Source organism: Anopheles gambiae, chromosome 3 (assembly GCF_943734735.2).
Source record: "Anopheles gambiae chromosome 3, idAnoGambNW_F1_1, whole genome shotgun sequence".
In the NCBI taxonomy this organism is placed as follows: Eukaryota; Metazoa; Arthropoda; class Insecta; order Diptera; family Culicidae; genus Anopheles; species Anopheles gambiae.
In genome coordinates this window covers 35,338,846-35,363,706 of record NC_064602.1, presented here as the reverse complement: position 1 = coordinate 35,363,706, position 24,861 = coordinate 35,338,846, and the positions used below count along the sequence as shown (strand labels likewise).

At 45.6% G+C, this 24,861-nt stretch overlaps 1 protein-coding gene across 20 annotated transcripts in view; it reads left to right on the top strand.

Moving 5' to 3' along the window:
* Nucleotides 1-24,861, top strand: part of LOC1271375 (rap1 GTPase-activating protein 1) — a 161,353-nt gene that overhangs the window by 94,842 nt on the left and 41,650 nt on the right. For 2 of the 20 annotated variants that reach the window (XM_061657915.1, XM_061657912.1), the window contains exon 1: nt 23,535-23,794. The exons of 15 other annotated variants lie outside the window; for them this stretch is intronic. The gene's annotated coding sequence lies outside the window, so the exon portion shown is untranslated. Of the gene's footprint in view, nt 1-23,534; nt 23,795-24,861 lie in introns of those variants that run through there. 3 more of the 20 variants (XM_061657913.1, XM_061657914.1, XM_061657916.1) reach the window with 3 other exon arrangements.

Here is a 24,861-nt window from a genome sequence, read left to right as displayed (position 1 = left end):
AAAAGGTTATACGTTTTTAATTATTTTTCGGTCGCACGGCAGTCGCAATGGCGACTTCAAATAGTCCTTCTTATTCTTGTAGAGAAGAGTGAAAGAAGGCAAGAAGATCGCTTTAATTTATTCATTCACGTGCCACGCTTATACTCTCACACACACAACAAAACGTCGCAGTAACGACGGCGATGCAATTCGGTCGTGTTGCAGCTTGCAATTCGCTTTATGAACTGTATCCTCCTCTCGTTGAAGTGCACGGGTGTGACGGTTTATTGGACGAGTGCTCAGGAGTGCTCAGGTGGAAGCTTTCTTCGCCTATCGCTGGTGGCACGCGATCGTTGCTGGCACGAGCCGGCCATTTCCGTCAACCACCGAGCAAGTGTTTTCTGCGACCTTCAGAGCTCCGGGTCCGTTGCGGTTCAATGCGCCCAAAAGGTAATCGCAAGCGATCCTATATCCTCCTCGTGCCTTCTTATCGGCTGCGTACTCGTGCTCAATTTGGCGACACGATTATTGACTGCCGCTTATACTAACGAGTGCCACCTTTAGGATGAGACAGACGACAAACGAACGAACGAACTAACAAAAACCGTTAAACCATGCGCCCATTCGTAACTGTCGCCGCGGCCCATGCAACCTTGGGGGTGAAGGGAAGACTTTTACACGTTATGTTCCATAAAACCCTGGATGAGGTTAGACTAGCATGTAGCTGCGTTGTGTACCATCATAAAGCGATAAAATATGAGCCCTGTTTTAAAGGTTTCCGTGCGCTGTGGTGCGCTGTACACTGCTTTGTAGTCCCATTTAATAACCATTCCATTTGTTTGGACATTGATTGAAAGTTAGACCACAGGATCGTTCACCGCGCGCAGCTCAGTTCAATGTCTTTAAGCGTCTTAAGGAAACCCCGTCAAAACGAAGGCGCAGTGCGCGTGCCTTGCGCTGTCTATCGATGCGTGAAAGACGCCGGAAAGACACGGGGAAGGAAACTGATTTAGTTTTATAATGTTCAAGCCGTGTTCGAGCTTCACACCTCACTGAAATGAGCTAAACGTTTGTCGGTGTGTTTGAGTGTGTGTTTTTTCCCTTTGTAGCCTCGGGGCTACAATCGCTACAAACAAATTCGAGGTAGAGTGTGTAAGGTCGCACCTATTTTTATTGGATTTTATTTCCATCTGAAATCGGGCTGTGCAAGCGCGTGGTCCTATGTAAGAACAACGTGGTACATATTTCAATGTCAATGTGTCGGGTGTGATCGGTGCGTTACTCTTTAACATTCGTTTTGTTCGCCTCCCCCCGCTGGCTGAGGGTAAGAATGTGAATAAAACGGTTGGGTGGCTTCGATTCTGTGAGATCACAGCTTCCGTTTTACTGCAATCGAAATCGAAATCGGCAGTTGGAATGCCGGGCATCGTCGTGTCTTACAATCTGTTGCACGAACGCCGAAATTGGAACGGAACAGAAGCCGTCAGCTGGGCACTCGAACATTGAACTGGACTTTGAAATCGATATCCTTACCGTAAGACTGGATGGAAAGGATTATATTCCTCTTCTTTTCTGGACAGGTTTCTTCTTTCGAAGGAAGTAGGTTTTCCAGCAAAGGTAGCAGAGTGATTAGCTGTGTGAAAAGCGGATTAAATGTCCCAAAAGAGTTGCTACCGGTGGATGTCCCAATAGGATATAGATTTGTTCGAATTTTTGTGGTTTCCCCCTTCGGTAGGTGGGGCTTTTAAATTGATATTATTTGAGCTTCCTTTTCTACTGAAACATGACATTGTGGGTTTTCGTGTGGACACGAAGGGACTTTTGCCTTTTGTCTTTTAAGATCTCCTAAGGGAGAACATCTTACGAAGGAAGGTATTACAAGGAATGTTCAATTTTCTCCATGACTAAGCATTGGAAAGTGCTCCTCCGCTTCGTGGAGTTCAAGAAGCAGCTTGTTTTTTTTTATCTGTCCTTGGTGTCTTTTATTTTGGCTGTCTCGCGGGCTTATTTATTGAGGAAAAATTCAATAACCGATTGAGCACGCAATCTACGATATGCGCGAGTGTTCAGGTATGTGTGGTATAGGCGCAGATACGGGACGCTGGAAACATGATGAATGATGGGCACTCAACAAAAAAAGGATAAGAACACCAGCAACAACAACGGCAGTGAAGTGTGGCTTCTTGGCGACACGGCGATGAGAATGTAAACGATCACATTTTCCAATTTTTCATGACAAACGATGACGACGACGACGACGACGACGACGACGACGACTACAATATGGTCTGTCGCCAGGGGAAACGTCGTATGCCAACCGCGTAGACGCGATTGTTTTTTTGTGGTGGGAAGATGGTACGGAAAAAAGGAAAAGTATTACATGTTAAGCTTTTTTGCTTGTTGCTCCGTCGGAAAGCTTACCCCAGGTGGCATTCATTCTTTTAAACCGTTCGTTTGCCATTAAAATTGCATACACGTGGGCGTTTTTTGAAGCACACGTGCCTGTTAGTCTTCAAACCGCCTGCAATTATGCAATGTTTGATAGGAACTTACTCTTATTAACCGCTTTATGTCGCTCGTTCATCAAGACTACCTTCCTGGATGTTTGCTTGCGAGAGTAGCGAAAAAATAATAAAAAAAAGTCCATCACGCAAACACCAACTCCCCGCATTTTTGTTCGCTGTGTGCCCGTTTATCATTTTTGATTGAATTGCTGCCAGCTCCGCGGTATAGCGAAATGCCAAAATGGGGGCACAACAGTGCGGTGTGCAGGAACGAAATTAGGTTAGTGAGGGAACCCCTCGAAGGCAGCGGGCGGAAAATATGTTCCCACCTGTTCCGGAAGATGGATCGGAAGAAGCCACACACTCACACACACACACATAACCCGAGCCGGTCATGCAATGTGTGTGACCTCTGCCTTCTTCCTTTCGTTTCCTTCTAGACAGCCCCAACCAGCTTCAAGCATAATCGGTTTCGAGGTTTTCGAGCGTTGGCGTGTAAAACGTGTGTTAGTCGTGTTCAGACAGAAGACCGTTGGGCCGTCCATAAATCCATAAATCCGCACCGGGTTTCCGGAAACCATCGTCCTACACAACAGCAGCCGGCGGGAAACGTAACCATCGCCCTAGCAACATCCCGCGCTGTGAGTGGAAATAAATTTCCCATCCACACACCCGGGGCCTGGGCTTAACCTTTCGCGCGCGCGACACACTCTTCTTAAGTATTGATAATTTGTGTTCAGTTCGTGTTCTACACATCTAACACGCGCGGTTCGTTTGCGAGCAGAACGAGCTTTGATTTGTGATGCTGTGGGCAATCGCTCGGCGCAAAAGAAGCGCTTTAGAAGCAACAGCTGTGCTGTGCAGAAGGGCTTCGCGGTCGCCCAAACCGGGCCTCGCGTGTGTGTCATAAAAAGTCATAAACCTCTCGGCACCTGAAAACCCTTTTAAACCCCCCCAAAAAAAAAACGCCGTTTTGTACGTGTCCCTGGGTGGGGGATTAAAATTTTTGAAATTGTTTTCATATTTCTAAATTGGCTCGAAAGCCACTAGCGATCGGGTGGGATCGTGTTCGCGCAGATTGATAAGCTGGCCAGCTTTTAGAGCTCGCATGGAACTGATTGAAAGTGTACCACACAACCCTCGTTTTTTCCACTCAAAAATAGCCCGGCGAGAGGAAATGGGAAAACGAGAAAACAAAGTCATAAAATTTTACGATCCGTTTTGGCCCGATGTGTCTCGATTTTTGTTATCCCAACTTGTTGGGACATACAGCTGGAACATAGAGTGAGTGAATGTGTGTCTCTGTGTACAGTGGTGCACACTCGCAGGCCATCCAGTTGGGATGCAGTTTTTGAATTGGGATGCAGCAAAAAAAAAGGGTGCATCGGTCTGTTCTCCGCCACCACCGCTGAGTGTCGTTTTGTTTTGAGAGCGATAAAAACGCACATCGGCGCTGGATTTGGCGGGCACAAAAAAAACACACTCGAGCACACTCTGAAGAGCCTGCTTGAGCGAGTGGTGTTGTGTGTTTTTGTGTCTCTAGGTGGCTGATTTTATGGGGAGTGAAAAATCCGTTACAAAAACTATTCCCTGTTCGTGTTCGGCTGAGGGGCTAACCCGAATAGTTTTGTTGAAGTGTTAAAGTTTGGCCTACATTATTGAGTTTGGCCACGCATATCTCCTACACGAGCAAAGCTAAAGACCAAAAAAAAAGGAGAACAAAGTGGTGAAATGTTGGGATCAAACGGGAGAGAAGACAAAAAAACACATGATCATGATCACTTCAAGCAATCGAAAACAGTAGTTAAGTGTCGATCATTCAAACAAAAAACAACACGAACAGCGAAAAGAAGGAACAAAATCACCTCCAAAAACAGATGTCAAAATAAACGCCTTAAGCGCAATGGAATAATAATACAGAGCAGAGAAAAAAAACTGCTCCAATTGAAGTTTACGATTCATTAGCCTTAAGGCCAAGAATAATAGAAAACTGTAACACCTCGTGCTGTTTCCTGCGGCTTTTTTAAAGCCTAAAAAAAAGAACCTTCAATAAACCGACCACATAAGCCCCGGCGGTGACTTGGGTCACACCCAGCAAACAAACCAAAATTAAAGGAAGAGAAGAGAGGGAAAAAACCAACGGCCACGATACACATACTCAAAACGATCAAAAACCCATAATCTTCCGGCAGGAGGTTGCCGTTCCCCTTTGTTCCTCTCCAACGCCTCGTCTTTAATCCTCGAAGGTGGCAGTAATAGCTCAAAGACGGTAGATTCAGAAGAGAAAAAAATGCCCCGTCGGTGTGATGTCTTTGTGTGTAACGCACGCAAACAATATGCCACGGATCCGGAGCAATGCATATACACACACCCATCATGTATCGATATACAGCGTTCCCAAAAACGGCCCCGGGGGTGACACTCCACACTCTCCTCAACATCTGGCAAACATAAAGGCGCGCGACACGTCGACACTTCATCGCCTCCGGCACGCCCGGAACTCGCACTTTAGGGCACTCCAATGCCAAGGAGAAGAAAAAGGGACACAAAAAGAAGATGAAGAAAAAAGCGTCCCACACGGTCGCCGATCTAAGACCGCTGAAGGCAAGAGGAACATTATGACTGCACCGAATGGTGTTGTACGTGGCTTACGATTGACTCCCGTCTACGTTCATCTGGGGGTTTGTCGCTTAGTGACATCGGCTGAAATGAAGTGTCAAACGATAATCACCACACGTGGCCACTGTGTGTTGTGTATGCTTTAGACGCTGTTACACCGTATGTTCTGCGAGGAACACTCCTCGCCCCCAAGGGTGTCATATCGTTTTTTCACTATCTGTTGGGACCAATTGACACTACACCGACCCTTCTTGCACACCATGCTGATGAGGTGATAAGTGTCTCAATCCGAAACGATCCCGGTTCGATATGCGTCTATGCGTTTTGTAAGGCACGACAGGACCCCGTAGATAATTACGGACCTTGCTTCGCGGGCGCAAAAGATGCACACGTCAGCGACTATTATTGGTTCCAACTGGTTGAGCCTGGAATCCTGAAGATCCTGATGAGTCTTTAATTGATCTCTCTGGGTGTTTGTGTGTGTGTGTTTGAAACGTTTATCTCTCGGAAGGCGATTAACGAGACACAGGGTGATCGCCTTTTCTTGCATTGCCCGCTCTTTCTAAGGACTCCTCCGCAGTGGTAACTCCTAAAGTCAGCTCGAACCATCAGCGAAGGATTTAAATTGCCTACAACGGAACGCAACATTTCAAACCCGTCCCGGAAGTTTGAAATGGGCAACAACTAGTAGCACAATTTATGACACAATCCCTCCAAACAACAAGCTCCTCGCACCATTAGCGCGTGTGCCCAAGGACAAGCAATGATGTCCGGCGTGCGTTCTCGTTTGGAACCTTTTGTTTGATCCCGTTCTTCCCCGGGATCGGGACAATTAACAGGCTTTCGGGCGCTCACAAACACATCTGTTCGCCGTCCTCGCGTGCTGCTGCGTTCGCCACAAAAGCCGGATGATCGATTTAATTGTCGCACGGCACGGCGGTTGTCCTTTTGTCGCAAATTTCTCTCTTTATTGACCACATCCTCCTCCTGTCGGGATGGTTGGGCTTTAGGGCTGCGTTTGGAAAACGAGGGAACGCATCGAACACCGGCACAAACAAAGCGATTGAGTGGTGGATTTGTTTTTGATTGTTCTCGCAAGATCCCTCCCCCTGGCGAGTGCGTGTTCCGTGGTTTGTATGCTTTTGCGTGTCATTACGATCAGAATGCAACTCCCCAGCAACCTAGCAAGCCTGGAAGTGGGAGAGACAGAACGAGGAAAGCATGCTGCAATTCTAATGTCAACGAATTCATTATACGGTCACGGGGCCCAGGGTTTGTGCAGGGTCAGTTCATCACGTGTCACGTTGCTGCATCCTACAATCCCTATTAGGGCGAGGGAAATCCCATCGCATGAATAATGGCTTCATCAGGGCCGGAAGAGAGCGCGCGCGCGCGAATCGAATTTGAAGCAATGATCGATGGCGCCGAGGACACGTTCGCTTCCCGGGTAAACTAACAAATCATACAAACTACGCTGATAGCGTCTAGGGAGTGTAAAAGGCAAAGGAAGGAAAACGGAGAGGTGATAGAAAAAATAATTTCCCGTGTCGGGAAAGCGTCGGATAGGATAATCATATTGCCCTGCGCGTTCGTTATCATTTCTCCGGGAGTTAGCAAGAAGGATCTTCGCCTTTTAGCCACGTAGCCGCCACCAAGAGCTGGAAGCTAGCAACAAGAAGCGAAGAACAACCGCGCGAGCAAAATGGGAAAAGCCATCGCAATCTATTTTATAATTACCATCGCTTATTTCCGTTCGTATTCTTCTCCGAACCGGCGTTCCGAGCGTTGGTTAATCTGCTAAATTACCCAAGCACACACACCATTTCTTCACGGCCATTTGCAGTGTATGGTGTGTCCTCCAACTGCACAAGAGCGCCTAAGATTTATTGTTTCGGGCTTAAGATTTACTACCACTGGCGCTGTCTTCCTGCGAATGCCCCGGAGCCCGAACCTGCTTAGCCTCCAGGGTGTGTACAGGGACCGCTTGCAACCGTACGTGTGTTGACCGGGTGTCGTCCCGAGGTCGTCCTACCACGTGACTTGCTGAGTGTTTTCATCCATCTGCATCTGCAAACCGGTCTGGTGGCCCGGCGGACACCTGAGAGAACGCACGTCCCTCGATGGGATGGGAATTGGTTTTACGAGCCAGTTCCGGTTCTTATGTCACTCCCTGATTGCACTTATTGGATTATAAAACTTCAATTGGCCCTAATGGACCCCGGACCCATGGGCACGGGACCGATTGCTCCATTAGGGGCAATGCTATTATTGGCACACGGGCTCAAGAAAAGCTGTCCGGTGTCAAACCGAAAAAGGAACCGAGGAAGGATTTGATGAAGTTGTATTTGCGTTTGATCTCGATATTCATAACGCCATCCATCATCGTGATGCGTGATGCGAGCATTGAGCGTTTTGCAAACCTCAGAAATATCCAAATCCACCTCCTCCATTAAAAAACGCCGCCACAAACAAACAGTGTCCTTGCCATTTCCTTGCTCACAGTTTTGGGGAACACTTGCGACACTTCGGTGTGCGTTGTCAGCGGGTCGCTGAATGCCGAAAAGGAGAAGTAGCAGGATGTCTTACAGCAAACAGCATCGGTAGTGTACACCGTGACACCTTGACACTCTTGACCGTGTTTGGATACGCGCTCGACTTCTGTGTCCAACGTGGCCGGGTGCACCATGTTTCTGAGCGCGCCCGCGCGACATCCGATATGTTGGCGTTCCAAATTGGGGTATTTTGGTGTGTTTTAATTTTGTAATTTGGGTGCAGTGTGTTGTTGTGTGTATGTTTGTCAATCGTGGGGAATCGGCGTCTGGGGTACGGTGAAGAAGCACACACTCATCGCGCTGAAGCGCCTTTTTAGGGAAGCTGGGAAGCTGACCCGGGTGGCGTCGGAAGATTACTGTCCAATAACTTGCCAGCGTTATGATGCTTCACCGGTAAGGTTGGCAGTTTATTGCGCTGGTAATAGTGGTAACTCGAGCTGTGCATCATAAACGCACGAATAAAAGCCCACCATTCGACGTCTTTTAGTAGGTTATTTGGTGTAATCTGCTTGTATGGGAGTGTTGTTAGCATATGAGCTTTAGGTTTATCTTTAAATTGATTTTATTATTTGTCGTTTTTGTTGCATATTGATTATTTTATTGTAGTTCTTGATATGACAATATGATTTTTATTCGATTTCGTATTTAAATCCTCTCTTAAATAGCATTTTGTCTAAAATCTCTGATTTTATGATACAGCAGTTTCAATATTATTTTTACTTATTAAAATAGTGGAATTGAGCATCTAAAAATTGTAGTTCATCAACCAGATACATTATCGAAAGCAAAGATCATACCCTTACAGCAGATGTCAACGGCAACTGCCTTTATTATCAGCTTCAGGGCATGAATCGCTTCTCATTCGTTACTCAAAAAACCAGAATTAATTACAATTAAACTAACATGTGCGAGAGAGAGGTAGAAACCCTCAAACTACACAGAAAACTCATAAACAATCTTTCCAAATGACATTTCACTAAGCACAAAAAACACACACACCTTCCTTTTGTGAAAAACGTGAAATGAATTACTTTTCAAAACAATAGTTTGCCTAATAACAAACGGTAGGAGGGGTCATATGGCATTCCCTCTGTAAATCATTGTTTCCAACAATCGGCAACGTGAACAGTAGAAGCAGAAGCAGAAAAAAACAAACCGGATCTTCTTCCGGTTAAAATTTTTGATAATAATTTCCCCCCTCCCTTGGATACTGCCCGCGCCCTGTGTTAACCCTTTTCCCATTTCGTGTGGTGGTGGTAGCGGTGGCTTTGCGTCATCGAGTACTCGAGTTTGGGTGGGTTTTTTTTTCGAGCAAATAGAAAAATCTGTCCACTTTTTTCGTCCCTCACTTGTGCTGAAGGAAGAAAAAAAATAGTCCATCGTGGGATATAGAGCATACCGGAGGGGAGGGAAAAACAATCTCTCTACCATTTTTGCTAAATATAAAAATCCATTCAAAAAGGCTTGCGACAAGCGAATGGGATCAAAGCCGGGAGGAAATACAAGACCTCATCGCGACGACGCACAGTCGAAATGTTTGGACGTGAGTTGATAATTGCGCTGGCTTTATACCCATACTGGTGGCAAAAAATGGCAAACAGCACAAAATACATGACGTAGTGGAAAAATCACGAAAAAAGAACGGGAGAGTTTAAAGAAAGCTTCTTGTATTTCGTTCCTGGCTGTTTGAAACAGGAGAGTACCTACCGATGTCCTTCCAGCAGCGTCCCTTACATTATGTCCCCACAAACTCACAGTTCGATACTGTTTTTTTTTGCACAAAAAATGATCCGATTGTGCCCTGGAACGACGACAGCAAAAAAAAAACTACCTCAAAAGGGGTAAAGGGGTAAACAACAGTGCTTTGCACCAGGCCAGTGGTATCCTTTTAACCAGCGGCTTTCCCGCTTTCGGGCACCGAACATAACACCGGTGTAGCATCGAGAAGGGTAATGAAACGGATGATGATACACGGTTAATGGGATTTTCTTCTTTGCAAAACCGTTTGCCACCGGTGCGTTTGAAACGGGAGAAGACGTCGACGGATTGAAACGGAGGAAAGAGAGAGGACTCAAATGTAACCCCCGTGTTTTTGGGTAGTAGTTTTACACTTTTCACCACCTTCTGCCGGGGCGTTGTTGTTCGGGGTAGAAGAGTATTGAAAAAAACAAAAATCCCCCAAAAAGTGTCCATCATAATTTTCCTCCTCGTTGTGTCCGAAGAGGAAAAGCGTGCAACACACGACGCACCACCGCACAGCAGGAGAAGACATCCTCCTGACCACCTTTTTCCCGCATATCACATTTCAAACTTTTATGAAAAACCGGCAGCAGCTACCGGGCGAATGGTAAAGCCACACGCCCGACATGCGGCAGCACACAAAGTTTGTCCCTTTTTATTCTCTCGGATGATAAGTTTAATGAAACAGCAAATGAACTATACACACAAAAACCAACCAACTAACCAAAAAACCCCTTCCATCTTCCTTCCCCCTCCTTCCTCACCCTTTTGTTGCGAATGATTTTTGTGTGTGTTAATATATTTAATTACCATGGGCCAATGAACGGCTGGACGTTTTCCATCATCGGGTAAATAAGCGTGAGGTGGCGATTTTTGTGTTCTACGCTCCGGTTGGTGGTTAGCTCCTAGAGAGCTTCCCGGGTTTGTTTTTTTTTTCGTTCTTGTTGCGTTTGGATCCGCTCGGTCGGAGGTCGCCGGAGTGTAGCCGGCCACAGTCAATTTCATTGAACTTCAAATGAACGATGCTTCAATATTTTTGTGATATCGAAATGATGGGCCGTGATGTATCAAATTTGCGGGCGAGGCACGTGGTGTGTGTGTGTGTGTGCATGTCACTAGTTTTTGTCCTTTGGTCGTTTGACAAATCATCATTCACATCGCTCTCTCTCTCCCTTTAATAATAACCACCGAGCCATCAACCGGCAAATGACGCAGCAGGAAATGGGGAAAACTGACCGAAAAAAACAGCGTACTGCTGCTCGAGGTCATGGGTGGTGCGGTTTTTTTGTGTGTGTTTTCTTTTGTGACAGGCATCAAAGAGTCACAAACCAGCATTAATTGATAGTTTAAATTGCCCATCAGCCCTTTTAGTTGCGTTGAGATATTAAATTGATTTTGCAGTACATTTTTTTATCAAAATGTTTGCAACAACTTTGAATCGAAGACAGATTATCATCGTCTTCATTAATTCACAATTATGCAAATCATAATTCAGCTGATGCAACTCAAAAAAATGCATTCGTTTGAGCACGTGTTTGTTCCTTGCGAACGTGATCCGATGAAATCTGTGATGCAAATTGCATACCATCAGGAGTAGCGCTTACAGCAACTTGCATACTGTTCGTTTTGCTACGCTCGCAAGCTCTTGCATACTTTCAGGGGCAATGTGAATGCTTACGACGCTAGCGCCACTGCTGGTGGGAGTTGTAACTAAAAGTCTCGCTGTGCAGTATCGCCATCTAGCGACGAGTATTTAAAACACAATCTTCATCTGAAAGCTTTCGCGGCTTTCAAATGAAGCTTATAAAAACTTTTCCTTTTTTCCTCTTTGTTTACTTCTTTCCAAGTTTTCCTCCAACTTTTATTCCCACACAGCAATCATCCTTCTGGTGTGAACTTAAATTCATTGCACTTTGTCTCAGTTTAACGTTTTGCACACCTTCTTCTGTCACAACGTCTGTTGCTATCTTTTGCATTCATTTCATAAAAATGTAAACCTCATCTAATCGAAAATCATACGCTTTTCGCTCAGCGCCATCAAACTCATCTTCACGTCGTATAATGGTATCTTGGGCCTTATTCCGCGTACCGGCAAGAATCGCAAACACGCTTTATACTTAATTTATCCGCCGCCTAACCATCAGCACCTTTTCTGTGGGCAAACGGACGGGGGGGGCAGAGCAAAGGGATTTCCTTCCACCAGCGTCTTATCATTGTTTTACAATCGCACACCGACCATTATATGGCACCTTCTGTGCTTAATTTGCTGACTGCTGGCTGCAGCGCTCGCCAACCATTGTTTCACATTTTATGCTGCTGATGCTACCTCTTCTCGGTTACCTTTTGTCGTTCCGACATTCATCATGCACCTGCCATTCCGGGCGGGTTGATGTTCGGGTTGAGCTTCTCCCCCTTATTTGTTGACCCCAGAGACCGAGAGGGCGAGTGGGGTTGAAAACCGTTGCAGTGAATAAACCAGTGAACGAACAAAATTCCCGGCGCGCTCTGTTATGTTGTATGTTCTTTTGGGAGCGTTTTTTTTATTGATATTGTTTGGTTTGAGCATGAGAAAAGCTTGCTTGCGATAGAATGGAATCGTTTGAAAAGGAAGCGAATCTAACGTCTTACGCCGGTTCTAACGTCTTATGGTATGTTGAAGTTGAATGGATTCGTTTGAATGGAATGTTCTATTATGTAAACCATTATTTATTACTATTATTATTTTAAGTGCAATGAAGTCGGCTAAAATGGTTTTTTTAATGTATATTTGACCCCTATTCTAAGTAATAAAAATTGCTTTAATTCTTTTAAAATACGGCAAATAGTTCTCATTGATTTAATGTTAAACTATATTCAGCAAAATATCAAAAACAAAAGAAAAAATAACCTCATTCCTTACAATTTCCCCCATGAACACTTGCTTTTGTTTCATTCTGAAAAAAAAATAAATAAAAGAACAACAAACAACTATTCTTCAACCCCTTCTCCGACCAAGTCCCATCCCCTTCCACATGGTCTCTCAACATACCTTCACACAACATACACCCGGGTGGCATTATCTGCATTGCCGTGCATTAGCAGTAACGGTTGCGTTTGAATTTGAATAATGAAAGGGTCACTCTGCGGGTCACACACACACACACACACACACACACACACACACACACACACCACCTTGATGGTAGCAGCATTAAAACAACGCTGGGGCGTTAAAACCTTGCCCCGCGAAGCTTATCAGCACTCAACGCGGAGTCCCTTGTGTTGGTCGGAATGGGAAGGAAGCGTACCGGAACCGGTTCACCAGAACACCGTCGTAGAAGACAAGTGCGCCCGCCTCTGTACGGGTGTGTGTGTGTGTGTGTGTGTGGGAATAGAGCATAACCCAACGCAACTTGGCTGGATGTAGAATTGGGACTCCCCCTTTTTTCTGGAGGTGTTTTTCCCCCTTTTTAATTGCAATCGCCCTTTCGCTGGGGCGTTTTCATTCACGCTAGCGCGCACCGTCCGAGGTCTCCTAACCACTCCAATGAGCACAAACATACACACACACACGGTGGCGATGGTGCAATAAATCCATGGTCATTTCCTCTTCCTCGTGGAAAACCGTCTCTCGCAAGACTAGGAGCTTCGGTGGAAATCGGGTACCGTGTCACGGAAAGCGAACTGGCTCCAGAACTGGCCGCCACAGTGTGTGTGTGTGCAATGGAGGCTAATTATGGGGCTTCTCGGTTTCCTTACACGGGGGCTCAAGGTGTACCATAAACGGAAAGGGCCTTGGTATGTCTGCATGATAATAGAAAGCCCCTCTTTCCCTCCCTGCCAAATTGGTTGAATAAAGGGCTTGATGGAAAATGGTATAAAGTTTTGCCGTTTCTTGCGGTAGACAAACGGCATACTACCGCCGGCCCTAAACAAATGAGAAGCTATCGAAGTGTGAAGCCTCTTCCTTGCGACTCGTCTGTGTGTGTGTGTGTGTGTGTGGTCACCGGTCTGAGACGTCAATTATTCGGAAGAAATGGTACAGAAAGAATCAGCACCTCGGAACCAAAAAACAACCGACCAACAGAAAGGGTTTGAGGCGGACTTTCACGGAAGGAATAGTCCCCCGCTTTTACGCTATAGGCAGTACTACTACTACAGCAACGCATTGCTGATTTGCATACCCACCTACCTCGGTCCGTTCAAAAGAATGGGAATGGGGCACTCGGCCCCTCGGCCGGTCCCGGTTTGCTGCATATTTTCGCTGCCAATTCCAACCAACCGGGCGCGCTTGATCGGAATGCATAAAACCGACGCCATTGCGTCCACTGCAACCACGACGTGCGGTGGCCGCAATGACGTCGGAACCCCGAAACCCACTCTCCCCCGTTTGCTGGACATATCCCCTCTCCGCGGTTGGGGAATGGAGCAAAAATCTATGTTAATTGAATTAAATAGCTGAGGTGGGCCATCGCTCCGAACGAGTCGCCCGCGCCCGCATTTAGGTCCCCCATTTTTCTCCGTTTATATTTTCGGGAGGGAGGAAGAGCCCATTTCTTTCACCTCTAAGAAGATTTTCTCAACTTTTTTTTTCCTCTGTTTTGTATTTTTGGGGAGAGTTCGTTCACACTGAAAGGTGTGTGCGCTTGGTGCGTGGAGGAGTTGCGCGCGCGCGTTATTGCCTGTTATTTATTTCTGGCCGCTGGTCTGGCCCTTCCGCAGAGACAGTTTGTGCATTCATTTGTTCACGTTTTGCCATCCCGGCAGATGTTATGCTCATAATTATGCACACCACCCCCAGTGCCCGGGGACCATCACCTTCCCGCACCCTTTCGGAGTGATTTGTTTTGCTTTTGAAAGCTCCAAGAAATGAAGATTAAATTTCTATTTCCTGTCCAGCCAAGACGCTTAACGCGTCTTTTTTGACTTGTCACAGAGAAAAAGAGAGAGAGAGGGAAAGGGGAAATGAAACAAAGTGGAGTTGGAGCTTTTTGATGTCCGCCCGAAACAGAAAAAAATGATGATGAACTACAGCGCGACCGAGGTTGTGGGCAATGAAAGACTTGCGAGGTTCATCCCCACCGAATGGTGGAATGAAAGAGATTGCCGTTATGGGCCATTTATGCAAAGTCAATGTCCATCAAAACAAGCCCACCAGCAGTGTAAAGCATACGTTTTAATAAGTTGTTGCAATTTAATTAAATCACCATCACCCCTTTAAAAACGAGCAGGTAAAAGTTATGTCCCCTGTGTGTCAAGGGGCATGTTTTCGCTCGGAAGTGTTATTAGAAAATGATCAAGTGTTGTGGTTTTATCTTGATTTTCTTATCTCGTTTTGTGATCGATTCATTTCGGCAGGCTGGTGCAATTTTTTATGAGTTTTTAAGCAGAGTTTTCCACTTTGTTGTTTCCTTTTTCCGGAAAAGCATTTGCATTAAAAATAGCTTTTTTCTTTGCTTTGTTCTTGTGTTTCTTTTTTCTTGATCTTGCACACAGAAACCTTTTGGCTTTCCTTTCCTCTCTTCTGCTTGTTGTTTTTCGTCTTTGCTTCTCAGTGTACTGCCCAATTGCCCAGTGTTTCGTGCCTTTAATTTACTCATCATAATCCATCTTAGTTCGTTTTGCTTCTTTCCTTTCTCGCTCTCTCTCTCTCTTTTTTTTCTCTCTCTCTCGTTCTTTGTTTTTTTCTTTTTTTCCTTCTGTCTCGGTACATTTTTTCTCTCCCTTGATTGGTATGTTTTCGTGCATGTGTTCACGTTCGCTTTTCACTCCCGCTACCCCACTCTTTGCACAGAATTGCTAGCTAATGTTTGCTGTTTTACATTTCCATTTCCACCGACTAGTTGTTTCTACCTAGTTGAAGCGTTTTTTTACCCTCCTCGTCTGTTTGTTATGTTTTTCTCCTAATGCTGTTTATAAATCTCTTCATTTTTCACTTTTGTTTCACATCATCGTGCGGCCTAGGGCTTTTGGTATGATCCACACCAAAAAAACGCTCCTTTTTGCAATATTGTTGCAAAGCGAATCAAATGCGGCGCCGCAATGATGAGTTTGTTTGTATGTATGTTTTGCTGCCTTTGCTTAGTAAAAGTGACCCGCTTTTAAAGGAACGATCAACAAACAAGCATAGCGAAGAAAAGAGAAACTGCACCAGGATGACAGCATCTCTTGCCTACGGTGTACGGTATGGTACCGGTGGCAGCAATCGGCGTGTATCGAAGAAATTGAGAGTAGAAAAGGCTTAAGTGGGTCACATTTGCTTGGAAAAACAGTGGACGTTCTATGCGAGAGCTCTTTTAACAGATTCGGTTTGAATAAAAGGAAGCAGAACGCTAAGGGATTAAAATCTCCACCTCCAAAACCACACGAAGACTCCATAGGGATAGTTCCAATCCCATCTTCAGAAGATATAACAATCAGGGAACGAGAATTGCTTTACAGAATACTCCCTCTTTCTGCCCACCTGTTGACAATGAGCACGATAAACACCAGCTCCAATCGAGGTTTACAGCAGCTTAACACCCTGTTGCTGTGTATTGCTTCTGCTTTTTTTCCTTTAAATCCCCATTGGTGTTTCCCTTTGCTTCCGAAAAAAAACGCACACCCAGACCACAGACGGCTACAGGTGGTAGGGACGGTGTCTTCCTCTAATCTTTGTTCTCCACCATCACCACCTCCCTGGCATTTCCCAGATAAGCTCACGCATTTTTCCCTCACGTATCGGATGAATGCGTAAGAACAATGTCGCCGTTTGGTTGGTCGCCTTGAAGAATCAGAACACGAAACGTACCCAAAACTGAGCTGCTGGGTTGGTACGTGATTGAAAGTGCAAGGGGAGGGAAAACGGAAGGAAATCAACCCCCCAACAAGAGAACACGAACGACTATTAAAGCTCCAGACAGTACGCAGTAGGAGTTTGCAAAAAAACGCTTCTCTGACGATGAGTTTTCATGAATCAAGTTCGGAAAAACGGCCGGACGTACGGTTGAGTTGGTTCTACACCCCGCCCCCTCTGCTTTTTGGGTAGTGCTAATGGCCCTAACGGGGTGATACTCAATCCCTTTTGTGTTGGCTGCTGTTGGCTGCTGCTGCTCCAAACTCCAACTTCAATTCCAAAAAGGAAGGTTTAAAGACCTTTAAAACGGTCAGCTCGCCCCAAGCCCCAAGAGGGGGAAGCATCACATTTTCAATCGAGCGTAGTTTTCGCCATCGAAATTGGTTTGCTATTTAGATGCTGTTGGTACCTTTGGGGCCGAGCTTGGTAAAGGTTTTACATCGCCTAACCGAGGCCCGGCGTTGGTTTTGTTGGTAATCTTGAACCAATCTTGATTGGAATCTTGGAGGAATTGGCCCGAAGCACCACCGCCGCAATTTCCCACTTTTCATCGGCCACAAACCTCTGGATGGGGTATGTGTGTATGTGTCTGTTTACTTTAAAAGTTGGCTTTGAACAAAGGCTTCTCTACTCTTCCATCAATAAGTTCCTCGATCATGAAGATGATCATGGTAATCGGGGCGCGAGGAAAAACGGAAAAATCGAACCTTTCTCTCTCTCTCTCTCTGTCTCGCTATTGCACCAATATCGGTTGAATTGGTTTTTCCTGTTTGGTTCGACCTGTGTGTATGTGGCTCGGTAAGTAATCTTGCGTCATAATTTCTTACCGATTCACCGAGAACCACCTGTGCCGTGTGCTCCGCCGCCGTGGTGGTGGTTGATTGCATAAATTGTGCTGCTGTTACTTTTCCTATACAACAAAAGCACGAACGAACGGAAGAAAAAAAAAACATACACACTCATACCGAACCGTCTTCCGTGTCCGTCCGTTTTTGGCCAGCCGTGCAACAGCACTTTTCGGTGGTTGAAACGGTAGATTTTAGCTCCGGACGGCGAACATAATGTACCGAGAGAAACAAAAACATTAAACCCCCCGAGCCCCCGAGTGAAAGAAAGCGGGCCCGGGCCTGGCGCATTTGCAAAACACAATTTTTCGGTGCGCATACTTCCTCGTTAGCTTCCGGTGTAGTTTTGGAGAAGTGGCCAGATGCTCGCTGCCTTTAGCGACAGAGAGAGAGAGAGAGAGAGAGAGAGAGAGAGAGAGAGAGAGGTGTGGTTGGGGTTTTGGTTGTTGTTATTGAAGTTTCCTTTGCTACTTTAGAGTGGATGTATCAATTGGCGGCAGACCGCTGAGGTTTGGTCGGTCGAAATTGGTGCAAATGTGGAATATGGAGAGCACTTGATGTAAGTGTTCACACCTTCAGAAATCATAGATTATAAGTGGATCAATAGAGATATCAATTGTAGTTCAACAACATGTGAAGGAATCATTATTGTATCTTTTATATATTTAATTTCCATTTCTTTGAAAATCTTTTGACGAGTAAAGACTCATAAGTCTAGACATCAATACCCTCAAGTTGTCAGGTATTTCATAGAATTTATCACCAGCATTAAACATTGCATTTTACCGTCAATTGTCCAAGAAGAACACCACAACCTTCAACAATGCAAAAGAAACACCGGATGAAGCCATTACTTTACTGTTGTCTATCGCTCCAAACCGCGATGCCAAACTCTCAAGAACATCTTGCACAAGGTGTTGGATTACCAAACCGGACACTCTGCTAGCGAAAAAAGGGCCACATTAAACCACCTCCCAATGGTCATTGTTCGGGTTCGAAGGTAAAAATAAACGTTTATTACAATAACGAAGATTATACCACACCAAGCTGGTGAAGATATCAGGATCCATCCACTTCCGATGGCGCCACAACAACAAAAAGCAGGATCGAAACCTGATCTCCAACAGGTCATCTATCAGGGAGAGAGGACAGAAGTGGCTTGTTAGAAATAGAAGTCGCACAACGACAAATCCCCGGTATACAGGTGGCGTTGCTTTGGCCGGTGTCATCTGGTCCGCTGCTGGAGCCCCGGGACCTGCTGTGATGATTCATTTGTCCGATATTTGATCCCTTCTGTTCCCCACCACAAGAGTGGCAACGATGACGGCTTCTCTCCGTACCCAATTCCAAACAACTGGCGGTTCTAGTCATCCGGGGCACGAGCTCTACCGAAGCGGTCAACTTGGTTCGTTCATCCCCCCATATAGGCGTCTAGACACACTTCGGGATGGTGCCGCAAACCCAAACCCCAACCATTTGATACTTTTTAATTAAAATAATCGATGTCAGTTGACGGTCGATGATTCACGACGCGCCGTAAATTGGAAGTAAATATAGCAACTTGGAGCGAGCGCGCGACCGCGCTCACCAGCCGTTGTCGATCGAGCGACACTCGTGCCACGAAGTGGGTTGAACCTTTTTTCCAGTTTAGAAGATCCACTTCACTTAAATCACACGTATTGAGGACATGTTTAGTGCTGGAGGGCGCACCCCTCTGTTGTATTGCGCCGTCGCAAGGTTCTCGAGTGGCTTGTCAGAAGCGATACAGAGCCGGCACGTCGTTTCGCAATAGGACCACCCCATCGCTTTTAACTGCTTCACGAAATCGCGAGATCGTTGCATCCAAAGTACCCGGGATGGGAAGACACACAGCCCGTGCTTCGTGCTGGTCTTGCTGCTCCAAAGCGGACGAGCTATTTTTAAGCCCGAACAACACGCCACGGACTTCCAAACGGCCCAGTGGAACGTGTTTCACATTTGCCGCTCATCACACACAACGCATGTTCTGCAGCTCTCGGATGGCACAGTTCCTTCGGTGTGTTTTGGAATTTAGAACACAAGCGCCATTGGAGTTTGGGCAAGAGGGCAAAGTTGACAACGAAACGCTTGCGTCATTTCGGAACGCTTCGGGGAGGGGGGGGATAAGCGGAACGCGGAACTATCGCGGAACCATGTTTGTACACTTCCCCCAATGTCGGAGTCTCAAAGAGCTCCCGCAAGATAACTCTTTTTGGGAGTTAGGTTGGGTCATAAAAATTGGAACCTAATTCTCACCAACCTCTTCCCTCTGTACATCTCGGAACCTTTGCGGCTCTTCGTTGTTTGGTGTCTTCGGACGTGTTTCTGCTTCTAGATGCCCCTATGCCCGCCCCGTAGTTGGTGTATTCCAATGTCCCAGCACGTGTACTTTCCACCCCAAAAGCAAACCACTCTCTACATGTTGGTTGTGCGTAGATGTTCTTCAAACAAACAAAGATTAATATCTTAGTCGCAGTACAACGGTGGACACTGTCGCCTACCTTTTATTTCCCTGGTAGAACATACACAGCTCGGGAATAGAATGGATTATCGCTCCGGATCTTCAATTTCTCGGCCATGAGCTGGGTAGATTACCACTTTCGGATAGAGTGTGTGTGTGTATATGTGTGCTTAAAATTGCCCTTTGTCATTTTGGAGTTTTAGATTAACGGAAGAGATTTTGCAACGTGTTTGTGCTCTATAGAAGTGCGTCAGCATGTGTCCCAGACTCCATTGCGTTGTTGTCTCCTGCGGGGAAGATTGGGACAGTTTTCGAAAACCAACTTCAGAACTCCTATGAGAGATCCCTCTAACATGTCTTTCGTACATGTCTCGCCCACCAGATTGTAATACCAAGCCGCCGTCTGTGCGACTCCCTGGCAAAAGGGGTTATACTTTTATTTGATTTTCTTCCCCCCGCCAAGAGTCAACCAGGAGAGGACCCCGTCCCCACGTCATCACGAATTGCTTCACTTCAAAGCTCGCTCGCAGGCAAACAGTAAGGCCATGCCGCCGTGTACCACACCTTGGACGTTTTGGTGTGTGCTGTGTCTGCTGCCATCCCCTCACACACACTCCACCACCACCAGTGTCTGGTGATGAATGATTCGCGTACGCGGTTTCAAAAACTCCTGCACACTACTGCAAGCGTCCACGGTGAGCGTCGTTGCTTTCACATTATTCCGACCGTTTCGTTGTTGCTCACAGTTTGACAGCTGTCTTTCCTTTTCTGGAGGGTAGCGCGCGGTGTGTTTAGAACGGAGAACCGTTTATTCGCATGAGTTACAGTCAAGGAAAAGATTAGCGAAGAGTGTGGCCCGGCTGGACGGTTCGCTTTTTTTAAAATCCCCGCCCGTCTGACGGTGACTACTACTACTACCACTACTGATCGATGATTCATCATTCACCACCTTTATGCGCTTCGCTAAAGGCCTCTATGAATTATTAAACAAAAGCTTCAACCTGAAGTTGGTTTTTATTTGAGTTGTTGTGTGCTGTTTTTTTATGTACCACAAGAATGAATTCTAAATTAATGTTTTATGTCTTTTTTTCTCTCTATTCTTGCAGGTGAGTCAAAGTTTTCGGATGGGATTGCGAGGGGGTAATAGGAAGTCGTCTACAGAACGAAGTCGTCTAGCCTATCTACGCTAGCAGTAGTAGTTGTGCCAAGCTGAATAATTTACCTCCGTGGGTAAGTTGCTAAATCATTCTCTGGTTGCCCAACAACTTGATGTACTCCTTCCTCCACAACCGAGTCGCTCAATCCTGCTTCCTACAGGAAGAGGTGTGCAATAATATAAGGTTATCAGATAAAGCTTGGCTAAACCCCCCGCTCTGCCGTCATGCCCAATTCCTTCCGACGGGTTTGGGTTCCCGTTTTCGCGGCCAGCACACTATGTCACATTTCTCCGGAAATGGATGCATCCCGTCGGCTGTATGACGCGCTCGCACGACCGGCACACATGCCTTCCCATCCCGGTGGGTGTACATATGTCGCCGTTTTTGCGTACACCCTGCGCCCCGAGTACGTGACGTCTTTCTACACCTCATTTTGCATACCACTCGGCATGTGTGTGTCGGTGGAGCTTCATTTCAATAATTCATTCACTTTATGTACTTTCGTTCCTGCGTGCGCTCCTCTGCCGCAAACTCTTCCGGCGAGACAACGCGCCTACGGGGCCCCCCTATCCGGCGGCAGTGTGCAATGTGCCTTCAGACTCTACTACTGGTGTGATGCCATCACACGAGGACCCGGACACACCGCACGTATATCCGGCCGGTGTGTCGGTTGTGCATATGTGTGTGTGTTTGTGTGCAGGGAGAGGGAAATAATACGCCTGTCATTAGCAAAAGGCTTCTTCGATCATGTGGCTGAGGGATTGCTTTGCTGTGGCCACATGTTCCGGCCTGTTCCCTGTGAGACGCGTACCTTGACGGACAAGGGAACCGACCGGGCATGCATACACATTGCAAACCATCCATCTGTGCTGTGGTTGTTTTTTTTTTTCATGGAATGAATTGAAGTACATTAATCTCCTTCCTTCTGTTCCGTTTGCGCCTGGCGGTATGTGAAGAACGCACTGCAGGACGAAAGTTTCCCGCGCGAACAGTGCACACCTTTGCGCAAAACCACCCAATCCCCAAGCAAGCAAGTGGTTTTTCGGGAACGGTTTTCAATGGGAATGTTGTGCAGCAAAGAAAGGAAAAAAGAAGGAAGAAAAACGCTTCAAAGAGTGTGAGGTGCACAACATATTGGCATTGCTGTCGACACGTTTCGGTACCGTTTCGCGTGTCGTGCTCTCGTGTCGCGTATTTACCGGCCGCTGCGTTTTTCGACAGCAGCAGCGCGCCTTTGGCAGCGCTTGAAACACACAGTCGTGGGGGTGAAAATTACCCTCCGGCAGGATGTTGCTGTTGGGGAGAGGAAGGAAGAGAGAAGATTGTGCAAGAGTAAAGTGCATCGCATGGGCTGCTGCTGCACCCTGTGCTACGTGCATTAGCTAACGCTAAAGCCGGTCATCCATACAAACAAACTCTTCTGCTCGCCTGTTTCATCCTCACCGCACCGCACCCGTGGACCCGAGAGACAAGTGGAAACTCTCTGCAGAGAATTAACTATTTACCAGAGCGCTCTCCGTGGTGGTGTTTTTGTGCAGTGTTACGATTTGGCATTGAAGTACCGGGTTGGTGGATTAATTTGAACTGCGCCAATTTGTATTCCAACTGTTCGATTGAGGGTGGAAGGGGATGTTGTGGGTGAATTATTGTAAAAGCATTCGAATTAATTTCGAACCTGTGTGTACTTCAGTTACCTTCTCTCTCAAACCGTCTTGTTGTGCGAGAGAGAGGCAAAGGGTTTAGCGAGAGGAAACCGGAGAGTTGATTCGGTGAGCATGGTCGAATGCACTATGGACTAGGATTATATATAATAGTGTGTTTTGTTATACTTTTAAATTAAATACAATTAGCAGAAGAATAAGTTTAGATAGGTTGTAATTTTTGTAATAGGATGAATAAATAAAAATTAATATATAGTATGAAGTCTAAAAATTAAATTATTCAAGTTGTAAGGCTCTCATGTTTCATAAAAATTAAAAACCTTATTATATATGTAAAGTAACTATAACTTTCGATATCTTTTATCTAGGATTTTTAGTTTGAATTAATGTTTGTAATATTTAAATTATTGTTACAATTGACAAAATTATAAGTAATTTTCCATACAATAATATAAAACGTTGAAACGTACATTGCCCTGTACTTCAAGTGGTTTTCCAATGTAAATAGAATTATCGCATGATCGCAAGGTGTTATTTAAAAGCAAAACTCTTAGAAACATATGACAGCTGTTGAAAAATAGTTCGTAAACATTAATTTAAAATTGATTTATTATAACATAGAAAACTGAAAACTGATAACTATGAAATTAAAATAGGTAAAGTTTTGGTTAAAAGGAGTAGACTAGCAGTAAACTGGTAATAATAAATATAAACATCATTTGAGAGTCTTTTGAGCCTTTATTCCTTAAATAAAAAGTTTTAAATAATATTTGAGAATTCAACCGATCTGATGATAAATGTCAAATTATATTTGTGAAGGTTTTTGTTTTTTTTTCTCTCTTTTGTTATACTATTAATGCGATAGATTTGTTGTTATGCGGATTATTTAATTTGTATTATATCATTTCAATCCAAGAAAGACATTTTGTCATGTTAAAATTGTTTCAAATTACTGTCTAGATGTGTTTGTTGGAATAAAAAAATGTTTAAAATGTCACAACAAAGTGTTTAATATTTCTCTACTGTTTATGAAATTTATCTATTAATTCTACATTTACAACCTATTCCACAAATGAAAATGCAATCCAAAAACTAGACCCTTATAAAAAAAAAACAATCTTTTCCACACAATGTGCACACATTCGCCCACTGTGCCATCGCGCGTACCATGAGCCTAACACAGGCGATAGGGCCAGCTCACGAGCAGCAGCAGCAGCAGCAACAGCGCCAGCACCATAACTCTCTGCTGCTCAATTCTCTTTCATCCCCTAAAGCGTGCGTACCGTGCGTGCATTGTCCCAGTGTGTTATTTTTACGCGTTCATGCAAAGCGCAGCAGCAGCAGTAGCAAACAAGGGTAGGCGATCAGTCGCGAGTTGAGATAGTGCAACCACCCCTTAGCCGCACTTTTTCCCTTGCTTGCACTGCCTCCTTGTGATCTTGTGGTGTGTATTTTTGTTTTACTCTGTTTGTCGCTGCCACACAAACGTGTGTGGGGCGGCGCTCAGAAAAAAAAACGTGGTGCAAATAATATTCGTGGCTGTTGGTGTGCCCTATGTGTGTTTGTGTGATGTTGGTAGAACACGTTTTTTTTCGGTGTGTGTGTCTGTATGTGTGTCTCAAGTTTGTCTTGCGTCTAATACAGCATCCGCAATAATCCAACCCCCCCGCTACAGCAAAACAGCTGAAAATTATACAACAGTTTGCTGCGGCCGGGTTGTGAAGAGACCAACAACAACAACAACTCTGCAACATGTTGGCGTGGCTAATGAGAACCACGAGCCACACATAAAGGTTTAAAAACGTGTCCATCGTTCGTCTGGAAGCGAACGGCACTTTTGCGTGCGTGAAGTTGACGAGTTTGTGTGTGCGCCCGGGCGACTGGCCTGGTCAGCAGACAGCCAGCGGAGACAAACGCCCGAGAAGAAAGTGTAATTGAAAGTGATTGTCCGTCAAGTGGGGCTTTTTGGGGGGTTGAGGCACGTTTGCTTCTTTCTTCTTCGGCGGCAACTTCTTGGCTCTGAACTCTTTTTCAACGTCCAAGATCACGACCTTTTTTTTGCCTGCGCCACAGCTCCAACCTCCAACCTGTTGTGTTCACCTGTCCTGTTACAAAGCTGCAGAGAGTCATTTGTTGCGCCCGAAACCAACCGCTTCCCTAATGGATGCGGTCTTTTGTGTTTGTTGGTTTGAAAGAGGTAGACCAGTGGAAAAAGTGGACCAGTGATTAATATTTGTCGTTAGGGAAGATAATGATGCCGAACAATGATGTTGACGATGTGGTCAGTGTGTCAACCGGTCCCGGTGTGCCGGTCATATGTGTGTTTCTCGCGGTGAAGCCATTGCGGTCCACTGTGTTGGTTGGCCGAAATTCCATCAAAAGGATAGACATTAATTTGTTGGGAAAGCTTTGAGAGGAGTTTTTTTTTGTCTTTCCGTGAAGTTGTTGGCGAAATTTTGGACGAATGTCCAGCGAAAATTAGCTTTGAACAACACAACATATCTTGCAAAC